This window comes from Petaurus breviceps, unplaced genomic scaffold (assembly GCF_028583685.1).
Source record: "Petaurus breviceps papuanus isolate PSGF00001 unplaced genomic scaffold, PetGlider_PUasm1.0 154, whole genome shotgun sequence".
Lineage (NCBI taxonomy): Eukaryota > Metazoa > Chordata > Mammalia > Diprotodontia > Petauridae > Petaurus > Petaurus breviceps.
This window is the reverse complement of record NW_027185715.1, coordinates 5,067,252-5,092,594: the sequence shown is the minus strand read 5'-3', so window position 1 is coordinate 5,092,594 and position 25,343 is coordinate 5,067,252.

Genomic DNA, 25,343 nt, shown 5'->3' with positions numbered 1-25,343 from the left:
ATGCAGTTCACAACCAAAAATACCCCCAGACTAAATCATTAAACAAAAGAAGAGACCAGTGCCTAAGGTCCAATGATGAGTCTTGGGGCAAGAACAATGATATAAGGATCTGCCTATCCAAACCACACCCCCATCCTGACTGAAATGCCCTCCCTTTTCCATTCTGATATTAAGCCCCTTGATTTCTTTTAAGTTCTAACTAAGACCCTGCTTTCTATATAAGTCTATATATAGCTTTCTTTGAATATATCTGTTTGCTTGATGTCTCCCCTATTACCTTGTGAACTCACAGCTTCTTTTCCTTTTTGAGGGGTAGAATTGTCATTAACTCAGACATATTAATCCTTCAGACTATCTCTTCTCTCTGTTTTTGTTAGGTGGCTTATTGTAGCTTAAATAAGAGAATCTGTCTCTTACCAATTTTACATAGCATCATCATCGAAATGCTAAAAATCAGAACACATCTCCATTTTCTATACAATGATGATGTACCCAGTAGAAAAATGATGCTCCTTTAAATAGATTTCCACAACTGTATCCTCTTCAAGAATAAGAAAAGGAAAAATTAGAGTGGACATTATGGAAACCTTATTATGAAATGATCATTAGAGATGGTGGTTTGCTATTTAGAATACAATTTAACAATTCACTATTTAAGATACAGTTTTGACATAAATATTTTGGATTATTTTGCTCCCTTTCCTCAACATCAGCTAAATGGAATCCATTTCTATAGACTAAGAAGTAACAGTTATTCTAAGTTGGCTGAGATTGACTTAAACATAAATTAACTTTGACAGGTGAAACAATTTACATGCACAAAATACAACATGTATTTCTATAGGCTAAGTGATCATAATTCTTATCTTTCTCCAAAGGTAAAATAATGTACATATAGTTTACCCTATATTAAATTAGCACAACAAATGGACATTTTTTCTTAGTAGGCCAAGTCAGTTAATCTTTTTGTCTGTTAGGAAACCCTTGAGGATTTATCTAAATCACAGATAGTTTACTATATACCGCAGTGGACAGAGTTTCAACACTGGGAACTTCCTACAAAAATTAAAGAACATAGTCTTAAAATATTATGTATGGACTACTCACATAAACCTGGGACTATGTCATATTTTCCCCTTGTTTCTGACTGGGTCTTTGAAGGCAACATAAATATCCCATACATTTGTGATGAAACTATGTATGAAATCTGTAAACACGTATTTTTATCTGATCGTACTTATTGTGACATTTAAGTTTTTAGTCTTTAGAGATTCTTGGAAAGAAATTCCTTGAAGGCTGGAAAGATAGAAGCTATAGAAAGAATTTTTGCTTGTCTACAGTGACTGAATACCACTGGTACAAAGGAGTGGCTAATACAACCTCCTGATACTGACAATTAGTGGAACATATAAGGTTGGAAGTTACATTCTAAACGTGTGTGCATCAAAGTGCCCTGAAATTTATGGAATAGGGACTATAGAAAATACAGTGTAAATGTTAGTTCTCATTGAGTGTGTTTTCTAGGGTTGTTCAGATACAAGTTTACAGGCTGTTGAGATTTTCAAATCCCAAGATGTTTTTGAATGATTTGTTTGGTTGTAGATCTGTAGCTTCATTTCTGCTAGGGTGGTCATCCAAAGTGTAGTTAATTCAGTCAGAGGGCCTAGTGTTCTTCAGACCTCTCAGACTTAGAATATTGACTAGAAATGTCATTCTTGGTGGTGCAGTGAATAGAGCACTGGCCCTGGACTCAGGAGAAACTAAGTTCAAATTTGGCCTCAGACCCTTAACACTTACTAGCCTTGTGACCCTGGACAAGTAACTTAACCCCAATTGCCCCAACCTCCTCCTGCTTCAAAAAAAAAAAAAGAAAGAAAAAATAGAAATGCCAATCTTAGAGTCTCTGCTTAATCCCCATTCTAAGGAAACAGAGAAAATTGAAGAAAATGGTTCAAAACATAAGCAGAGGCTGAGCTAAGGCAAGACAATTGCCATACAATCAGAGCTCCCAAACTGCCTGGACATGACAAAGGCCCCAATCCTGCCTCCAAACCTAGATAGGGAGTGACTCTTAATATCTTGTTGTTCTCAGGAGATAGAAAGGTATATGTAGAGAACTTTCACAAGTCTCTCGGCTTTGCTAATGAAATATTCCCCTACCCTATATATATATAACCTTAAAGGTTACAGGGCAGACAAGCAGGAGTATGTATTATGTAGGGGATGTTTTGGGGTCCCTTGACCTCGCTAAGCTATATTTCCCTGTCCTATACTGCCTGCAAGGTTACAGGGCAGATAAGCAAGAGGGCATGTAATCTTTTTTTTGTTTGTTTGTTTATGGCTCTGGATATGGTTCTAGAATAATACCCTAATAAATAACTAACCTTAAGCAAGAGTAAATATTAAGCGAGATTAAGGGAGGGTCCTTCTACATTCTTTTGAGGGAGGATCTTTCTACATTGTCTGCATTCTTTTGAGGTGTCTACATTCTCTTTGGCGGGGGGGGGGGTGAGGGGGGAGAGGGGCATAAAAACTCTGTGAGCTCCTTGCATCTTTGGCTCTGTATGAAATGGTCCTTTAATAAACAGACTATTGATTACACCCCCGTCTCATTATTCTCACCACTCACTAGCCCACCAACTGCGCTGGCTATAGCAGGTATATATGTATAGATAGATACATATGTATAGAGAATGGATCTAGGGAAATCCTGGATTAAGAAATGCTTCTACCAATGAAATTTGGTACATTTTCTTGACTTAACCACCTTAGAGAGTTGTCTAGGGAACTGAAAGGTTAAGAGATCTGCACAAAATCAAACAACCAGTATGTATCAGAGGCTGACCTTGAAGCTGGATCTGAGGCTGGCTCTCTATCCACTATGCCACATTCTCTCACTTGTGTGAACATGCACATGTGCATACATGCACACACACACACACTATACAGTACATACAGAGGTTAACCACCTCAAAAATTAATTGACTTTCATTAGGTAGAGAACTAGATTTAAATGGTACCTCAGCAGCGAACAACTCTTCTAGTTCAGAGAGATACCATAAATGATTTAAAACAATGCAAATTTTACACAACTTTAGAAACATAATTTAACCATTTCTTTCAGGAGTTCCATCATTTACAATCTAGATTTTCCCAAAGAATGAGCATATCCGGTTAGAGATTATGGAATACTAGATGGGTAACTAAGTCATGACTATAGGTTCTCTTATAACCAGGTTTTTGCATTGACTAATTGTTAGTTACCAGTCTCAGGATCTTAATGCTTAGGAATATAATCATATGATATTGTATCTTGTTTCACAGCTGTATTAATATTCCATTGAAGAATAACTGGAAAAGGAAGAGTTATACCCATTCTTGTTATGCTCATGGTAAACGTAAATATTGATGCAGCATAAGAAAATTGAAACAAGAATGATGAGTGCCTCTTCTGCAGTTTATGGTACAGAAGATGGAAATCTCATAAGTTGCCTGCACTTAGAAGAAAAACAAACCACAATGCTTTCTCTTTCTAGAGTTGGCCTCATCTATAGGTTCACAGGGGCATTTGAATCTAAATGTAATCGGGGGTTGGGTAGAAAAGAGCTTTAATTACTTCTTAGTGCTTAGTTTTCTATTTTTTTGCTCATAAGATATTTTTCTCTTCTGTGATAAGTGATAATGGTGGAATTGGGTGGGCAAAATAACTCAGATGTTGTATTCTGCTCATTATGTTTACTTTTCCATCATATGTAGGGGAAATATTGTACTGAGCATAGAAATCTGTGGTCATTTAATGAAGTGAGCAGATGAAGAACAAATCAGGGCTATGTTAAATTTAATCTCTACTGTCACTTGAATGGGTTTTAATAGTAGTAGACTTTTGAAAAGTCAGTGAATAAAGAACTAGCCTTAGAGTTTAAAAAAATTGCATAATTCTTGTATACAGTAGGCAGTTAAGATATTCTTGTGGACTAACTGACAGCCTCTCAGAGTCACAAATAATCTCTGTAAAGTTACAGGTGCCTATCTGTTGTTGAAAGAAGTTTCCTGGGGGGACCAGGTGGCACATGACTAAGAGTGCTGGCCCCGGCGTCAGGAAACCTGGGATCGGTTCCGGCTTCAGATACTTGGCACCCACACAAAAAATAACTGGCCGTGTAACCTTGAGCAAGTTACTTAACCCCAACTGCTTAAAAAAATGAAAGAAAGAAGTTTCCTCACTGAGAGTTCCCTACATATATGAAAATATAGATTAGATAAAAAATAAAATTGTCTTTCCCTACTTGCCAGAGTTTTTCTATCCTCCAGAAAAAGAAGAGGGAATGGGGGTGGCTAGGTGGTGCAGTGTATAGAGCACTGGCCCTGGAATCAGGAGTACCTGAGTTCAAATCCAGCCTCAGACACTTAACACAAAAACTAGCTGTGCGACCTTGGGCAAGTCACTTAACCCCAATTGCCCCTCTCCCCCCCAAAAAAGCAAAAAAAAAAAAGAGAAAGAAAGAAGAGGGAAAGGAAAATAAAGATAGCCAGTGTCACTTAAAATATTCACCAAATAGACCAATAGGCAAAAAGAAGTCTAATTAAACTTGTATTTTTTCTTACCTAGTCTACTTATAATTGGTACAGTCAAAGATAACAATGATTTGCTTGCCCTAGACTGGTTTGTTTATGAAGCTCTAAGTTCCTTTGTCTGCATCAATGTAAAACTACATAACCCCTAATATCTATAAGACATACTTGTTGCCTGTATGGAGTGGGTTGCCAACATTTCAGTTATGGGTGTGGCTTCATTTTCCCAAACAAGATTAAATCCTGGACCATGTAAAAGGGCAGTTAAATACATCTCATACCCTGCTAGTGTAAGTACACTTAATTAATTCTCAAGGTATTGATAAACCCTATAGTAAGATCAACACTGTGTAAGACATCTAAAAGTTTTGACCCTAATACATAATATACTCCTGCTGATAGACTCCAAACATATTGGAAAAGGCATTGTCAGCAGAGGTCCTTTGTTTCCCATAATTCCCTTTTAACAAGGCTTTAATTTGTTGACCTTCAGGTCTTGAGGTTATCTACCATAAGTTCTTTGCACAAATCCTTTTAGTTAAATTATGGCTTTTTCAATACATAGTAACTGACACTCAGTACTGGGTTAAGGTTGAAAATCTAAATAAATGCAAGCAATAAAGGAATAGAGTATGCCGACAAATTTCTACTCAATTGCTGATACAGCAATGTACCTCTCATATGGGTATACCTACCACTATATTATGCACATAACATAAAGCTATCTGTATTCTTTGAGCAGAAATCCCCTTTATTTCAGGATACAAACTACTTCATCTTCAACATTTTTCACATTTTATGTGTTTTGTCTCACTGGCTCATTAGCATAGGCAGCCAGGTTGGGAGCAAAGCTTTCCAAATTTTTCCAAAAGGATCATTAAAGCAGAAAGTTATAATCCACTGAGGAAAATAGAAATCTTGCTAAATTGCAGTTGCTAACCAACCATGAATTGCCAATCCAGCAACTGAGACACAGTATGGAGAGGTAAGGCAGTTTGAGACCTAAGCCAGACAACCTTTACTTCTGCTTTTACTAATTAAAGAGTTGAAAAATAATCTTTACTTCACCTGAAAATGGGTGATGGCTAATTTCTGGTTTTATTTTAAGTTTGATGTTATACTTCTTAAACCTTTAGAAAATATAAAATGCTAATAGTTACTAATCTCAAACTAGATAAACTAAAATCATTTCTTTTTGGACAGAGCTATTAGACTAGTAGATCAGGGGATCTTTGTAGATGTGGGTCTAGATTTCAGCAAAGTATTTGTTAAAATCTCTTATCAACTCCAAAAGGCTCATGATGGAAAGGAATATCCACATCCAGAGAAAAGAACTATAGAGTTTGAATGCATATTGAAGCAAACTACTTGCACTCTCTCTTCTTTGTGTTTTATTTCATTTCATTCTTTCTTTCTAGTTCACTCCATTGGTTATAACTCCTCTTTAAAACTTGACTAATGTTAAATGTAAAGGTATTTGTAGAATGTATTTGCATACTACCATGGGTCTGGGGGGAAATGGAGAGGGAGAAAATTTGGAACTCAAGGGATTGTGGAACTGAATATTGTAAAGTAGAAGTAAATAAATATATTTTAAAATAAAGTCTTTTGTCATTTTTATGGACAAGGTGAAGAGATGTGCACAATATTGTAGTACAGTTAGATGAATTTGTAAGTGGTTGAATGTCCAGACTCAAAGACTTGTCATTCTTACTGTAGTAGTTCAAAATCAAATAAGCATGCTGCTTTTCTGAAAGACTGCCAGGAAATTGGCTCTGAAATATTTGATGTTCATTTGTTTTAATCATTGATATGAGTAATAAATGTATGGGGTTTTTTGGAGGGCAATTGGGGTTAAGTGACTTGCCCAAGGTCACATGGCTATTTTTGGTGTTAAGTGTCTGAGGTCAGATCCAAACCCAAGTCCTCCTGACTCCAGGGCCAGTGCTCTATTCACTGCATCACCTAGCTGCTCCAATAAATGCATGTTTTTAAGACTTAAATATGCAAGCAATGCAACTAACCCATATTTTCCAAAACTGTATCAATAAATTACTCAGTGTATTTTGCCTCTACTCCTTTTCTGACTGCATTGACTTCCTCTGCTACCCCTTTCTTTTCTTTCTGTTTTTTTTTCACTTTTCTCAAGATTTGTTTGATATCAAGATTATTTTACCTATCATATCTAGAGAAAAGGGAAGAATTTAAGTCCAAATGAGAGATAAAGAGCATTACTAGCTGTAAAATGAATAATTTTGATTACAATAAATGAAAGCATTTTTGCACAAATAAAACCAATGCAACCAAGATTAGAAAGGAAGCAGAAAGCTGAGAAACATGTTTACAGCAAATATCTCTGATAAATACCTCATGTTTAAAATATAGAGAGAACTGATGCCAATTTATAAGAATGTAAACTATTCCCCAATTGATTAATGGCCAAATGATATGAACAGCAAGTTTTCAGATGAATAAATAGAAGTTATATATAGTCATATGAAAAAATGTTCTGAAACTATTGATTAGAGAAAGACAAATTAAAACAATGCTGAGGTGCAATCTCACAGCTATCAGATTGGCTAATATGACAGAAAAGGAAAATAATAAATGCTGTAGTGGAAATAAGGACACGAATACACTATTGATGAACTGATATAACCATTCTGGAGAGCAATCTGGAACCATGTCCAAACACCTTTAAAACTCTGCATACCCTTTGATCTAGCAATACCATTACTAGGTCTGTATCCCAAAGAGATTTAAAAGAAAGGGGGGGGTGGCTAGGTGGTGCAGTGAATAGAGCACCCACCCTGGAGTCAGGAGGACCTGAGTTCAAATCCGGCCTCAGACACTTGACACACTTACAAGCCATGTGACTTTGGGCAAGTCACTTAACCCCAATTGCCCTCCAAAAAAGGCAAAAAAAAAAGGAGGTGAGGAAAGACCCAGTTGTACAAAAATGTTTTAGCAGCTTTTTTATGGTACTAAAAAATTGGAAATTTGAAGGGATGCCCATCAATTGAGGAATGGCTGAAGAAATTGTGGTATATGCTTATAACAAAATACTACTGGGCTATAAGAAATAATGAGTAGGTACATTTCAGAAAAACCTGGAAAGACTTACATGAACTTATGCAAACAGAAGGAAGCAAAATGAAAAGAATATTGCAAATAGTGACAGCAATACTGCACAATGATCAACTGGATCAATTGTGAATGATTTAACTACTCTAAGAAATATAGCGATGTAAGACAATTCCAAAGGACTTGGGATAAAAAAAAAAACCCAGGGGATGGGGGGGAACTGATGAAGTCTAATTGCAAATTGAAGCAAACCATTTTCCACTATCTTTAAAAAAAATTACGTTGTTTCCTCCCTACTTTGGGTTTCTTTCTTCTTAATATGCTTTGCATAATTGAACCTGTATAACCTATATTAAATTGCTTACTGTTTAAGAAGGGGAGGGAGGAGGTGAAGGAGGGATAAAATTTAGATTTCAAAAAAAAATTTATGAATGCTAAAAATTGTCTTTACATGTAACTGGGTGAAAATAAAATATTGACTAAAAAAAAAAAGATTTGCTTTGGACTAACCGATTGAGATTACTTGCCTGAGTATGGCAGTCAACATTTTTAATAACATTTTCCTGTATCAAGATGAACTGAAAAGACTCAGTGTTTCCAATTTCTTTGTCCTCTGGCTTCTGTTAACTTAAATGGGATATATTTGACCAGCATACATGCTATATGACCATATACAAGAAAATAAAAACAAAACAAAGAAACAAACAAAAATAAAGTGGCAGTTCAGGAGAAGGGGACATCTCCCCATTAAGTGGATCCTGTCTTTTATTTCCCTTGAGGAGTAAGTATAGCTCCCCTCAGAGACAGAACCTACTTTAGATGCCATTTAATCCCATGATCATTTTAGAAGTGAGAGACCAAAGTCAAGACCAAGAGAGTTCCAGTGACTTATTCATATTTGCCAAAGTAGTAAACATCAAAGCGACAATGTGAATTAACCCTAGTCCTCAAACTCCAAATCTATAGACCCCTGCCCCCCCCACCAAACCATGCTAAAACTGCATAGATGCTGATTTTTTAAAATCAGTGTACTTATTTGGCCCATGAAATTGACTATGGTAGATAGCTTTGCAGCAGTTTATATACCCTTAAACATTATGAATAAGTAGACATTACTCTCTAAGAACTTGGTGTTTTATCGAGCAGTAGATTTGATACAATGAGACACCTGTTCCTATTAGGAAGTCTAACAGTTTTCAACACTCCTCACCCATTTAATCTGGTATACATCTTCATCTAGCAAGGATGATGGAAAAGATTATTGAGAAAGGTCATAGAATAAGGGTTTGTTTCCCAAAATTCGGGGAGAATAAAAATTGTGTATGATGACAATACAAATTTATAGTGCAAAATACATGTCTTTAAAAGTTGACATGAGAGAAGTAGCATGTGGAGTTGGCCTTAGAGTTTGGAAATTCTGGATTTATGCTTTGATCATGATATATACTTGTCATGTGACCGCAGACAAGTAATTCAACTCCTGGGAACTCTCTAAAACTATAAATTGCTTAATTTGCATTGGTAGAAAGAACTTCCTCACAAGCCAATGAAATAATAGATCTGGAATTTAAAAAAAAAAAAGCAAACATTACAAACTGACAATTTCTAAGCAATAATCAACATATAAATTAATTTTGAACTATTTAATGAAATTATGAAACCCAAGAATAATTCATAATCCATTTCTGTAGTAGAGTAAAATGGCTCAAAATGTACAAAAGGAGGGGGGAGTATATTTGTTTGTTTTGCATTTTGGAGGGGGGAAGGCAACACAATGGGCTTGTGACTTACCAAGGTCACATGGCTAGTAAGTGTTAAGTGTCTGAGTTCAGATTTAAACTCAGGTCCTCCTGACTCCAGGGCCAGTGCTCTATTCACTGTGCCACCTAGCTGCACTGGAGGGAGCACATATGGATGAAAAAATGAATAAACATTCTGAGTAATTCTAGACAGCAGAACTTAGACCCAAGAGCAAAAGTTACAAGTAAAAACATTTTTACTTAAAAAAGCAATTTTTAATAGCTATATTTGCACAAAAATAGAACTGAATCCATACAAAAAATTAGCTTCTTACCATTGAAAGTTTTTGGGTAAAGACTAGGTCATTTTCTGTTAGGCTTTTTGAGATTATATATGTATTTTGAAAGAGTTTGAAAACAATAATTATTTCTAACTCTAAAATTCTATGGCATTATTTAACCTGGAGTACAGGTGGTTAAATAGAAGCAGAAAAGCTTTCCTCAAGCTTACCAAGTTATTTTTTAAAAAGTTGAAGATGGGGGCAGCTAGGTGGCACATTGAGTAGAGCACTGGCCCTGGAGTCAGGAGGACCTGGGTTCGGATCTGCCCTCAGACACTTCACACACACACACACACACACACACACACACACACACAAACCCTAGTCGTGTGACCTTGGGCAAGTCACTTAACCCCAATTGCCCTCCACAAAGCAAAAAAAAATTTAAAAAGTAGGTCATTTAAAAGACAAAAAAGTAGGAGAAAGAAACATTTTATTAATGAGTAATTGCTGTGAAATGGCACAAAGGATGTTGTGAAAGAAATGTATGATGAGAAAGGGTGATGCCTTATTCATATAGCAAAAGCAAGGTTTAGCTGATGGATAGCCATTCATACAATGTCAAGATATCTAAAGAAAAGTTCATAGAATTTTGGGTGAGTCCTTTGTTGAGGATTTATGGGGATATTTGGATAAGAGTTATACAGAATGAGAAGGCAAAGATGGGTAGTGATCTGCACTATTGTTGAAAGCACTTGAGACACATGGTGTGAAGTTTTAGAAATAATAATGGAGTAGGAACTTAAAACTGAAGCTCTAGTCCAAATTTTGACACTAAATAGCTGTACAACCATAAACAACATCACGGAACTTCTGTGAACCTTTGTTTAAATCAAGGAAATGTCCTAGAAATTCATGTGAACAATGATTATCTACTTATCTCTCTGTCTATTTACCTCTGCCTATCATCTATTTGTCCATGTTTTTTATTAATTAATTTATCACTATAGAAGCATACAATAAGAGTAATGTGTTTAAAATAGTATGTGGTAGAATAGACATGAAATGGGGTGACCAGATAGCACAGCGAGTAAGAGCACCAGCCCCAGTGTTGGGATGACCTGGGGGATCCATTCCTGGCTCAGACATTTAGCATCCACTCAGAAACACCTGGCCGTGTAACCGTGAGCAAGTTACTTAACCCCAATTGCTTTAAAAAAAAAAAAAAAGAATAGATACGAAACTGGGAATCAAGACACCAGAGTTTAGTCCTCCCTTTTTGTTTTTAATTAGCTATAAAAATTTTAGCACTAGCCTTTTGGACCTTAGTTTGCTTTTGGATAAAGTGGGAACTTTTATTAGTTTATTTTTAATATATCTTTCAAGTTTACCCTTCTGAAACTATGATCAGTAATGGAGATGATAGTAATGACTCTGAAACTTAGCACTGTCTGATATGGTCACATTTCATAATTCTTTTGGACAAGAAAGGACAATTATGAAGAAGGGAAGAAAAAAGGAACAAAGAATTTGATAACCTGGGATATAACTTGTCTTAATATTTGAAGGATATTCAAAAAGTCATTGAAGATGACAATCTAGGCTGCCGTTCTATGTATTTGTTTCAGGAAGAAGGCTGCTTGAAAAAAGCTTTAGTGGATAATAGACCGTATCACACTTATGAAATCCCAGAACCATGTGATCATATTTTTAGAGCAGGAAGGGATCCAATATAACCTTACATTCTCATTTTTAAATTAAAGAAATTAAGACATAAACAGGTTAAGTGACTTGCTTGAGGTCACAGTGGTAGTAATTGATCATTGACAAAGGCAGAATCTGAACCTTAGTTCTCTGTCTCCAAATCCTCAGTTCTTTTCCATTGTACCAACTCTTTGAAATGTGTCTCCAGAAGTTAGAGTTGTGAAGCATGTATGGCAAAAAGCAATTATATTTCCAAGAGGGAGCATGGCACAGTTGAAATTTCTGGTACTATGACTTAATAATTGTGTAAAGTGAGTAAATCTTTTAATTTCTCTGAGCTTTAGCTAGAACTGAGGGATTGAATTAATGGTCTCTAAATTCTTGTATGACCTAATTCTATGACTCTCATTTTGAAATTTTCTCAGAAAACAAACAAACAAAAATCCCCATCAGAAACTATTTCAACAACTTCTTTATGTTATTAATTTTTTTTCAATGAACAAAACTCTCCTAGTTCATCTTTAGTGGGAAAGAGAGAGAGATAGAGACACAGATGGACAAAGAAGAGACAGAAAGAGGAAGGGAAGGAGGGGGTCGAGGATGGGAGAGAAGTGAAGGAAAACCCCTTTAATAATATTGATTTGCCTTTTTCCTACATTGAGCAACTCCAAAAAACAAAAAGTAATGAATGGTTCATTTGGTACCTTGAATCTCTCACTTCTTTTCAGGAGGTGAGAAACATGTTTTATTATCAGTTCCCTAGAATCATAGTTGGTCATTATATTCATCAGAGTTCTTAAGTCTTTCATTTTTTTCTGTGTTGCTTCAACAACTTCTTTATAATTAGACCAAAGAAATGGTCAAATATAAAGAAATTAAAATGCACTTCTAGCAAAGAACCAAGTTCTTCTCTTCTACACTGAGTGAGGTGAATTTCCTCTTTTTTTTTTTTTTAATCTTGCTTGTTAGGTTTTTGTTTGTTTGTTTATTTTGACTTTGGTATTTCTTGTAAGAAACCAATAAGACCTCTTGAAACTCAGCCTGCTTCATCTGTTTCTTTGATAGGAAGATACTTGAGATACCACTTAGGTTGAATCTTCGGCAAGGCTATTTGAGCTTGAGAAACACTTTCAGGATCATATTATTCAGAGAAGGTCCCTGTTCATTCACTATTTCTGTCCAGAGGTTTTGAAAACTATGAGTTTGTTTTTTGTTGTTATTGTTCCTATCATCATTTATTTGGGAGAGATCTCTCTCTCTCTCTCACACACACACACACACACACACACACACATATATACACATATACATACATACTATATCTATGCATGAAGCATAAGTATATATGAATGTGTGTATATGGGCATATGTGCATATAATGTCTATGTACAATGTATGTTTATGTATAGGCATATGTGTGTACATATGTTTGTTTCATTGTTGTCATTTGCTGACAGAGAACTTATCCTGTGTGTTATTCCTCTGGGGTATAACAGGAGGCAATCCCTGATTGCCAGTCTGTGCAACAATCAACATTATAAAGAGACCTAGGGAAATTATAGCAGCAGGGAATCCATTTTCTGGTAAAAAGCAAGCAAACTGCATTGTGACAGGAGTGATTCAAACAATAGTAAATAAATGGTTCATTGTGAGATATGGGTTTGGTTTCATGTAAGACCTGGGTTTCAGCTGCCTCAGTAAGTTTCTCCATGTGTTTTGTGAGACAAGTGCATCAGCATGACCCTTTCATGCTGTCTGTCCTCCTGTAGTGATACCAATGGTGTATCCCTTTTTATCTAAATAGTACATTTTTACTGGAATCAATTGATTCATCAATAAGCACTTATTAAGTCCCTGCTGTGTACTAGGTTTTGTGTTAATCACAGAAGTAGATGATCCCAGTACTGTTGGCATGAGTGAAAAAGGTGGAGTGGGGCAATGGAGAACTCAATAGACTTATTTAGCCTGGAGAAGAGGAAGACTCAGAAGGAAGACAGTAGCTTCCTCCTCGTCCTCTTTGTCCTCCTTGTCTTCCTCATCTTCCTCCTTCTCCTCCTCCTTCTTCCTCTTGTCCATTTTCTTTACAAATGTTTGAGCGTTTCCACATGAAAGAGACATTAGATTTTTTCTGTTGCACTCAGGGTTATGTTGACTTGCTAAGTTACAAGGCTGGTGAATGAAGTCATAAGGGGAGTTGATTGATTTGCCTTTTTTTCTAGTAGCTATAGCCATACTGAGTTAATTTCTTTTTCCATAGTCGGAAAATGGGAGAAAGAGGAAATGGGTACATACATGTTGGAAGAAATGAAGCATAGCTATATATATATATATATATATATATAGTTCGATATAGTAGGCTTCTGACAAATTCACCTAATAGGACACCATGGACCCCAGACTAGGAGTTCCAGAGCTGCATAAAGAAAAAAGATTAGAATAAAAAAAAGAAATAAAGTAGAAATAAAGAAAGAATGATACTTCAAGGCTTCTACTCTAAAGCAATAATCATCAAAATCTTTCCTCTTTTCAATTTTAACTCTTTATTCTTACTTCAGTCCTACTAAATATCACCTAAATACACTCTCTGGATACTCCCAGAAACTTACCTGTATTTCAACGTACTCTGTACATTTATAGTCACTAAAATAATAAAATCTCATGAACTCCCACTGATCTGTTTACTTTTACTAGATAGAAAACATTATTGGTGCAAAACCAGTTTTATATTGGTCATTCAAATTCTCAAATATGAAAATGGTCTGTGATCTCATTGATTCAGAAGCTCTTTCCAATGATGCATATAAATTCAATCATATTTGTCTGTCTATTTAGAATCTTGTCCAAATTATCTAATAAGTTTGCCACAAGGAGTTTTATTCAACACACCAAGGGGCTTTCTTATTTTCTCCTGGCATTATACTGGTATGAATAGAGTTCTCTGAATATCCACCTGTCATCCTTCACTATCATCAAATATTTACCTCCTCTATTTTTTCTAATATAATTCCTTGGCTCCATATTTTTATTCTTTATTTTCAAAGTTGCTTATTGGCTATATGTTGAATCCTATGCAGATCCACCAAAAACATATCCATTGTTAATTCTTTGGAGATTGTTGTATTTCAATTTCATTGCCATATAGAAACTATTCCAAGATTAAAACATAAAAAAAGAATCAGACAAAAAATATACCTCAATAGTTCCTCCCACTTATATAATACAGAAGGAAAGTAAGAGAATGAGAGAACCAAAGGAAGGAAGGAAGGTAGTAGATAGGAAGGAAGATAATAACCTCCTCGTGAAAACCAAAGAAAAAGTCAGTCACGTCATATCAAAATTCAAAACTTTGATGTCAAATGAAAAGTAATATGACCATCCAGAAAGAAACCACTGAAGTATCAAGGGGCTGTAGTCAGGAAAACAAAAGACCTGATAGCTTTTATTATGGGAGAAGATTTTGGAATCTTATTTTCAAAAGTCAAAAGATACAAGCTTGGAACCAGGAATAACTTACTCTACTGAGGTCAGTATGATCCTATAGGAAATAAAATGGAACTTAAATGGAAAAGAGAACTTTCAAGTATTTCTAATAAATAGATCAAAGTTGAAGAGTAACCTTGAGATGTAAACACACAATTCTAGAAAACCTAGAAAGATAAATGAATTTGAGTTAAAAAAAAGTCTGTAATTCTGTAATGTTAACATTCTCAAGTGTGTCTTTTCAAAAATTTAATATCTTCAAAATATATGAAGGGTGTTAAATAAGAAAAATAGAAGTCCTAGGGGGATAAATTAGTCCTGATTTGAAGGTGTTAAGAAGGGAAAGAGAAGAGTGGATAAATTAGTACAGAAAGGGAGAAGAGGGTATATTTTCTATTTTCCATGATTGGAGTGCATAAGAAGAGTGTGCAAACATGGAGAAAGTAGTAAGATGGGAAGTGGGCAATAGAAGAACTTCAATCTTAGCTGACATGTAAAAAAAGTAGAGATTAAAATATACACAATGTAGAGTATGATATAAAAATAACTTGAACTCATCAAGAGAAAAAATGTAGGAATGGGAAAGGGAGTTAAGAGGGTGGATGCTATTGGGGAAGGAATTGCTATAAACCAAACAAACTTCCTAATCCTAAAGGAGGAAGTAAAAAGAAAAAAAGAAAGTATAGAAATAAAAGTTAAAGAAGTGCCTTATATTATCTCTTTGGCGACTAAGAAATGACTGAACAAATCTCAATATATGATCGCAATACAATGTTATTAAGCTATAAGAAATTATGAAAGAGGTTATTTCAGAGAACAAAACCAGAACCATTTTTCATGGGTAGAAATTTTGTAAAGAAAACAAGTGCAAATGATTTAAGAATTCTCATCAATAAAAAAGATCAACCATGTCTCCAGAGGTACTCTGACAAAACATGTTTCAAACACTTTAATAGAAAAGAGGAACATAAATGCAAAAAGAGAGTTATACTTTTGAACATGGCATCATTGTAGTTTCTTCTTGCTTGACTATGGTTATTTGTTATGTTTTTGTTTCTTTCAGTTTTTAGTTAGATGTAGGATGTGGGAGTGGGTTATCAATAGTGATACAAAAAAAAGAAAAAAGCTAATAAAAATCAGAAAGAAAATCAGAGGAAAACAGATAAGCAGGGCAATTTTGAATGTATAATGTAGTATGTGTTATATGTTCTTTTTTTTGCATTTTGGTGGGGGGAAGGCAGGGCAGTATGGGTTAAGTGACTTGCCTAAGTTACATGACTAGAAAGGGTTAAGTGTCTGAGTTCTGATTTGAACTCAGCTCCTCCTGACTCCAGGGCTGGTGTTCTATTCACTTCACCACCTAGCCACCCCTATTATATTCTTCTTTTAAAGCTAATGGCATGGAATAAAGCTTGGTGTTTTCATGATAATCTTCTGTATTTTGATATATTTAAGAAATATTCTTTTTTGATGTGTAAGTTTAAATAAAAAAAAAGATTTATTGTTATTCCTGTTGAATCCGTGATTATGAATCTATGTCACAAGAATCTACTTTCTTTATCATTTGAAATCCCACGTGATCTATGTGAATAGCTGTGGCAGCAGGGTTACTTGTAAATTGAGATAGGGCTTATAATGCATATCTTCAAGTCACACTTTCCTGACTTTTGGGTTTCATAATTACCAGAATCAAATCTCAAACATATCTTTAAATTTCAATGGGCAATAGAGAGTCAATGATGCTTTTTATTTATTTTTTGATTAATATTTATTTTTTTCTAATTGCATATAAAGAAAATTATTGTTTTAGTTTGTGTTGCCTTTTGAGGGGCATTTGGGGTTAAGTGACTTGCCCAAAGTCACACAGGTAGTAAGTGTGTCAAGAGTCTGAGGCTGGATTTGAACTCAGGTGCTCCTGACTCCAGGGCCAGTGCTCTATTCACTGTGCCATGTAGCCGACCCTCAACAAATATTTTTTTTTATTTTATCAAATGCTTTATTAAATTCTAGTTTACATCATTCATTTCCACAAAATTTTGAGTTACAAATTTTCTCCTTGTTTTTCCCCTACCCACCACCCAAAATAGTAATCCCACTTTATATCCCCTCATCCAATCTGCTCTCTCCCTTAACTTACCCCATACACCCTCCGACTTTATCGAGTAGGGCATGTTGGATCACTATGCCCAAGTGCCTACATGTAAAATAATATTAATAATGGTATATATATATATATATATATATATATATATATATATATATATATATTAAACATTTGATTTTAAAACTTTGAATTCCAGATTCATTTCCTTCCTCCCTTGTCACCCACCCTTACTGGGAACATAAACAATTCAATATAGGTTGTACATGTGTAGCTATGCAAAACATTTTGATAGTGGATATATTGTAAAACACTGACTATATTTCCCTTCCTCCCATCCCACCTCCCACTTGTTCTATTCTATACTTTGATCCTGTCCCTTTCAAAAGTGGATGCTTACAACTTCCCTCTCGCCCCAGCCTGCCCTCCCTGCAATTATCCCTCCTCTCATGCCCTTTCCCCCTGTAGGGTGAGATAGCCTATTTAGTGTATATGTCATTCCCTCCCTAAGCAAAATTCAATGAGAATAAGGTTGAATGATTCCCTTTTGCCTTCCTGTTCTTCTCCTCCACTGTAACCATTTTTCCTTAACTCTTCTATATGCTATTGTTTACCTCATTCTGTCTCTCCCCATCTCCTCTCATTATATCATTCTCTCACTTGTTAATTTCACCTTTTAAGTATCATCCCTTCCTATTAAATCGGTCCTGTGAGCTCTATCTATATATACCTGTACATATGTGTACACACATTCACATATGTATTCATATGCCCATACACCCTCTTATATAGACATACATATGAATATACATATACATATATATACATATACATTTCTATTCCCTTCAACTATTCTCATACTGAGAAAAGTTTTATAAGTTACATTTATTGTTTTTCCATGTAGGAATGTAAATAGTTCAACTTTGATAAGTTCCTTATCATTTCTTTTCCCTGTTTACCTTCTCATGCTTCTCTTGCTTTTTTGTATCTGAATGTCAAATTTTCTATTCAACAATGGTTTTTTCATCAAGAATGCTTGAAAGTTGGGGCGGCCAGGTGGCTCAGTGAGTAAGAGCACCGACTCCAGTGTCGGGATGACCTGGATCAAATCCAGGCTCCTCTATGCCACTGAATGACCATATTTTCCCCTGAAACATGATACTCAGTTTTGCTGGGTAGGGGATTCTTGGTTTTATTCCCAACTCATTTGTCCTCCAGAATATCATATTACAAGACCTTCAATCCCTCAGTGTAGAAGCTGCTAGATCCTGTGTTATACTGATTGTGTTTCCACAATATTTAAATTGTTTTTTCCTAGCTGCTTGTAATATTTTCTCCTTGACCTGGGAATTCTGGAACCTGGTTATAATATTCCTAGAACTCCTAGGAGTTCTTTTTGGGATCTTTTTCAGGAGGTGATCAGTGGATTCTTTCAGCTTCTATTTTGCCCTCTAGTTCTAAAGCATCAGGGCAATTTTCCTTGAGAATTTCTTGAAGGATGATTTCTAGGTTCTTTTTTTGATCATGGCTTTCAGGTAGTCCAATAATCTTTAAATTCTCTCTCCTAGATCTATTTTCCAGGTCAGTGGTTTTCCAATGAGATATTTCACATTGCCTTCTATTTTTTCATTTGTTTGGATCTGTTTTATACTATCTTGATTTCTCATAAAGTCACTAGCTTCTATTTGCTCCAATCTAATTCTGAAGGAATGATTCTCTTCACTGAGCTTTTGAGATTCTTTTTCCATCTGGCAAATTTGGCTTTCTAAGGCATTCTTCTTTTCATTGTCTTTTTGAACCTCTTTTGTCATTTGAGTTAGTTTATGTTATAAGGTGTTATTTTCTTCAGTCAGGTTGCTGACTCTCATTTCATAATTTTCTTGCATCGTTCTCATTTCTCCTCCAAATTTTTCCTCCACTTCTCTTATTTGGTTTTCAACCTCCTTTTTAGGCTCCTCTATGGCCTGTAAACAGCTTGTATTTTTTCTTGGAAGCTTTTGGTGCAGGAGCTCTGAATTCACTATCTTCCTCCTGTTCCTTGCTTTGATACTTTTTTCCCCCCAAAATAGGAGTATAAAGTTGGATTGTTCTTCTTGCTTTGCTTCCTTTGCCTGCTCATGTTGCCTCTCAATTACTTGACTTTTGAGCTTTTTGCCACAGTAGGACTCTGCTACCAGACAGGGAAGTTTTGTCCCAATCAATGGGGTTTTCTAAGCTGCCAAATCTATTAGTTAGGTGTCCTCTATGAAACCTCCACATGCTCTGGCAAGCTGGTCATGCACCCCAAAATCTCCACCCTAGACCACAATCCAGATCCAAGCAGGTTAAAGCAAGAGTGAATATCCTTCAGACTTGTTACTTGGTCCCCCTAAAATCTGCAAGCAAGGATATGAAGCTGCCATGTGGAGGCTGCATGGCCCTGGTGCCTCAGCAGCTTCTCCCTCCAGGGGATAAAGGCTGGACCACACTCCCGAACTCCCAGATTCCAAAGTCCACATTGCACTGACCTCTCACTCTGTCCTTAGCATCTTTGGGTTGATAATTCTGGAAATGGTCACAGCTGCTGGTGATCTGAAGTCCCTCAAGATGGCAGCTGATAAGGCCACCCTGAGGCTAAAACCTTGGGCTCACATGGGGCTGGGCTTGGCTCCCAGAGTGCTGCACTGACCACTTCCTAACAGCCTGCTGGGTTGCCTCAGTAGGATGTTCTCTGTATTATTTTTTGGGTTCTATACCTCCAAAATTTGTTCAGAGTCACCTTTTACATGAATTGGAGGGGGTGGAAGCCAGACCTGCATGGAAGTCCTGTACCTACTCCACCATTTTTACTCTGCACTCTCAACATTTATTTTTAAAAGATTTTGAGCTGTCAATTTTTCTCCCTCTCTTTTTCCCTTAACCCTCCACAAAACAGCAAGCAATCTGACATATATTTATAATCACATAAAACATATTTATAGATTAGTCATCATATGAAAAAAGAAAAAGAACAAATGGGGGAAAAGGTAAAAAAAATTAAAATAGTATGTTTTGATTTGCATTTAGCCTCCATCACTTCATAAATCTTTTGGAATTGTCTTAGATCATTATCTTGTTGAGAAAAACTAACTCAATCATAACTGATCTAAAGATCATAGTTACTACTATAACACTGTGTGCTGATCAACTGCAATTGACTTAGTTCTTAGCAATGTAATGATCCAAGACAATTTCCAAAAGAATCATGATGAAAAATGCTGACCACATCCAGAGAAAGAGCTATGGAGTCTCAATTAATGTTATAAACTATATGTATGTGCAATTGACCTTATCATGATATACTGTGTGATATCTTGGCCTATACCATAGACCACAGTATCTACCTTACTTTTTCCTCCCAACTTTTTCAAATAGTAAGTTCATATTCCACAAACTAGAGTTTTGGGGTTTTTTCAAAGAGATTACTATAGTCATTTACTACTGTATCTTATGTTCCTATTCCCACTGCTCCACCACACTATTTTTTATTCATTATCAAATAGTTTTGATGATTTCCACTTCCTAATATTGTTTTAGTTTTGGCAAAACTATGCTACCTCCCTTTGCATATTTTTAAATCATTAATTCTTTCAATATGCTTGACCTATTGTTCTTTCAGGTGAATTTTGTTATTTTTTCTATCTCTATAGAATATTTTGTTTTGTTTTGGGGTTTTTTTGATAGTTGGATAGATATGCCACTGATTCCTTCAATTTCCTTTTCTTGTCTTATTTTTAAAGCTAACATTTCTAGTACAAAATTGAATAATAATGGTATCAATAGACATCCTTATTTAACCCCTCATCATGTTGGGAAGCTTGCTAACTTATCCCCATTACAGATACTGTTTGCTGGTGGTTTTAGATAGGTACTATTTATTATTTAAAGAAAAGCTCCTTTTATTCCTGTTTTCTAGTGTTTTCAATAGGAATGTATGCTGTATTTTGCTTAAAAATGTTTTTTTCTGCATCTATTGAGATAATCATACGATTTCTGCTAACTTTGTTATTGATATGGTAAATTATGCTGAGAGTTTTCCTAATATTGAGCCAGCCCTGAATTCCTGTTATAAATCCCACTTGGTCATAATATATTATCTTCACGATAAGTTGCTGTAATCTCCTTGCTAATATTTTACTTAAATTTTTGCATCAATATTCATTAGGGAAATTGAGCTACAATTTACTTTCCTGTTTTGGCTCTTCCTGATTTAGGTATCAGCACCATATTTATGTCATAAAGGGATTTGGTAGTACTCCTTTGCCTATTTTCCCAAATTGTTTATGCAGTATTGTAATTAATTGTTCTTTAAATATTGGGTAGAATTCACTTGTAAATCCATCTGGCCCTAGGGATTTTTCTCTAAGAGAGCTCATTGAAGACTTGTTCACTTTTATTATTATTATTATTGGAATCATTTAGAGCATGCATTCTCCAGCTGCCAGACCTCCACATGCTTCAGTGTACCCCAGGGAAACACCTAGAAAAACCACACATGGTCTTAGCACACACATCACTAGGACCCCATCTCAGCATCAGATAATCTACAGCCTCAGCAACAGGTAAGCCCTGCAGCCTCCATCAGATAAGCTACAGCCTCCTATCAGCACCTGAGACCCCAGAATACAAAAGTCAATGATAAGGCCTCTGGCGCTTAGAACAAGAAACTTGGGACAGCGTTCCTGTGCTCCAACAAGAGAGCTAACATTTAAAAACCAGGAAAGAGGACAAAATAAAAAACAAAACAAACAAACCAAAAAAAAAAAAAACAACATAAGCAAGAAGCAAAAATGAACCTTGACCATAGAAAGCTTCTATGGTGACAGGGAAGTTCAAAACACAAACTCAGAAGAGGACAATGGTGTCATTATATCTACATGGGAATCTTCAAAGCAGAATATTAATTGATTTCAAGCCCAAAAGTTGTTTGTGGAAAAGCTAAAGAAGGATTTTAAAAGCCAAATAAGAAATGTGGGAAAAAAATTTGGAAAACAAATGAGAGGTAGTTTTTTTTTTAACCTTTCTTTTTACTCCCACTGCTTAGCACAGTGCCCAGTACATACTATTTTTTTTGTTAATTAATAGCTAATGAATGACTGACTTGTAAAGTAAGACTATTGATAACTAAAGCTCCTTCCAGATATAAATCTATTGTTCAATGATCCTAATCAGAAAGGCTTTGTGGAAGAGGTAGTGCTTGAGGGAGAATTGAGCAACAGAAATAATAGAACGTTATCACAGACCAGCATTATTTTTGGTCAAGTCATTGCATAAGGCATTTAGTCTCATTACATTTGGGCTCACAGGTGTTTCTACTGTTTCATTGGTGGCTTCTTCACAAAATGTACATTTTCCTTCTATAAAACAAAAATCACTAACACCTTCTAAGAATCTATCATTTCAAAAAAAATTACTTTCTGATATTTATGTAAGATTACACAGTAAATAGTATTTGCTTCTACTATTTTATTAAGATCTTTGTAATCAAGGAACTAGGATTTATATACCCAGAAGTTAAATTAAGGCCATGGTTCATAGAGCTAATAATAAATTTGCACTTCCAGAGAGAGATGGTAAAATTGGCAGAATGGTATTACTCAACAATTGACCTTTTTTATTAGTGATGACACTACCAATACTTACAACTTTGTGAAAGGCTAAGAAAAAATAAAATACATTTTATTTCTTCTTACCAAGTTGAATACATGTATGGCATCTTCTTCATTGGCTACCATTGTTTCTACTCTCTAATGAGTAAATATTTCAGTTTACTCAGAAATATACCCTCTAATCATTACCCATGAGTGCATCCCACTTATAAAGAATGGTGTACTGAGATCTAGGTATAACAGCTAATACTGTAAGAAATCTGGGAGAGCAACAAATAGTTTACCTGTCAGATCTATAGAGAGGGGAAGCTTTTATAACAAAACAAGATTTAGAGAGCATTATAAGTGCATACCCTTTGACCAAGCAATACCACTTCTAGGGTTATATCCCAAAGAGATCAGAGAAGGGGGAGGAGAACCCATATGTACAAAAATATTTATAGCAGCTCTTTTTGTGGTAGCAAAGAATTGGAAATCAAGGGGATGCCCATCAATTAGGAAATGGTTGAACAAGTTGTGGTATATGAATGTAATGGAATACTACTATGCTATAAGAAATGAGGAGCAGATGGACTTCATAATAACCTGAAGAAACTTATATAAACTGATGCTGAGTGAGAAGAGCAGAACCAGGAGAAATCTGTACATAATCACAGACACAATGTATGTGTGATACCTCACTTCAATAGACTGGGCTCCTCTCAGCACTGCAAGGTTATAAGACAACTACAAAAAACTCATGATGGAAAGTGATATCCACACACGGAGGAAGAGATGCAGAGTCTGAATGCAGTGAAACAAACTACTTACTCTGTTTCTTTTTCTTGTTTTGTTTGTTTCCTCATTCCCACTGATCATTCCATTGGTTATGATTCTTCTTTACAACCTGACTAATGATTAATGTGAGGATATTGTTAAATCCTATATTTGAGTGCATGCCGCCATGATGGGGGGAGGGAGGTAGAAGGGGGGTCGAGAAAATTTGAAACTCAAGGGACTGTGGAAACTGAATGTTGTAAACTAAAAATAAACAAAAAATATTTTTTTAAAAAAGAAGAAAGAATGGTGTACTACTTTAATACAACTGCTTTTTGATGACACAGAAGGGACTTTGAGACTGAAGACCTGTCCTCTTCCCTGGCCAGACCATATTCATAGTGCTATGTTTACTTCTGGGTACCACATATTATAAGGAAGAACATCGATAATCTGGAATACATCAAATTAATTTAATTAATTCTATTTAAATTCAATTCCATTCAACAAGTAACATAGCTAATCTCAATATTCCAGAATCTCAGACTTTGAAGGAAACCCAGAAGCCATCTACTGCAACTTGGATTAACTCGTTCAACATCCCAAGAGAGTATGGTTAACAAGATTTTACTTGAAGACTTGACTTCCAAGACAAGGGAGACGTTACCTCTTAGGCAAGGTCATTCCATTTTTTGATAGCATTAGTTGTTGCAAGGGACAGCTAGGGGACACAATGGATAGAGTGTCAGGCCTGGAGTCAGGAAGACTCATCTTCTTGAGTTGAAATCTAGCCTCAGACTCTTACTAGTTGTGTGACTCCAGGCAAGTCACTTAACACTGTTTACCTCAGTTTCCTCATCTGTAAAAGGAGTGGGAGAAGAAAATGGAAAACCAGTCCAAGAAAACCCCAAATAGGGTCACAAAGAGTCAGATATGACTGAAAGAGCTAAATAACAACAAAAGTTGTTGGAAAGTTTTTACTTATAGCAATGCTAAGTATGCCTCATTGTGACTTTTAATAAGTTTTGTCCATTGGGGTCAAAAAGAATAAATCTATTCCTTTCTCTTCAATAATTGAAGTGAACAATTCTGTTCCACCTTTCCCCAAAGTCTTTGTTTCTTCAGGTTGAACAGTTTTTTAAACTGATACTTAAATAACATGAACTCTAAGCAGTTTTTCATCCTCGTGCCGTCTCCCCAAGAAATACCCTCCACATTATCAGCACCCTTCCAAAACCATGCTACTCAGCATTTAAGGCTCTAGATGTGGTCTGACTAGGGCAGAAATCAATCAACAAGCATTTATTTAGCTCTTATTATCTGCTAGCTACTATGCTCGATGCCAAAGACAATACAATAAGACTACAGTGTCACTTCCCTAACCTAGACAATAGGCTTATCAATGTCACCTAACAGCTCATTTTTTTTATTACTGAATTTTAGTGATGACTTATTAACTCATTTTGAGCTATCAATTCACTAAAAACTCCAAATTTTTTCATATGAATTTTACGTGAAGTCTCTATGCATAAGTCACAATGCAAGGTATATGACTGACAAATATTTTGAGAGACAGAGACCATGAGGAAAATTTCAGGAAAGTGAAGATGGAGAAGAAGGGGGAAGGGAGGATAGGGAACATGAGACCTATTGTCAAGTATGTGAACAGTTGTCAGGTGGAAAAGGGAGACAATTTTTTTTTATGACTTGAGCCCAGAGGGTAAAAGTAGAAATGAGGTGGGGCAAGATAAGAAAAGCACACACTCTATCTACATAAGGAAACTGGCACAAATTGATGATATGACCCTGGATTATCCATGGTATATAACCTTAGTGAATACAATGAGCCACCAACTCTAAGATTGTAAGTTGCAGAACAGTCCCTGACCTGAAATGGTAGAAGAATATCCCTCATTAAACATTCCCTAGAGCAATGAGATTTAGAAGAAAGGAAGAAAGAAAGAAAGAAAGAAAGAAAGAAAGAAAGAAAGAAAGAAAG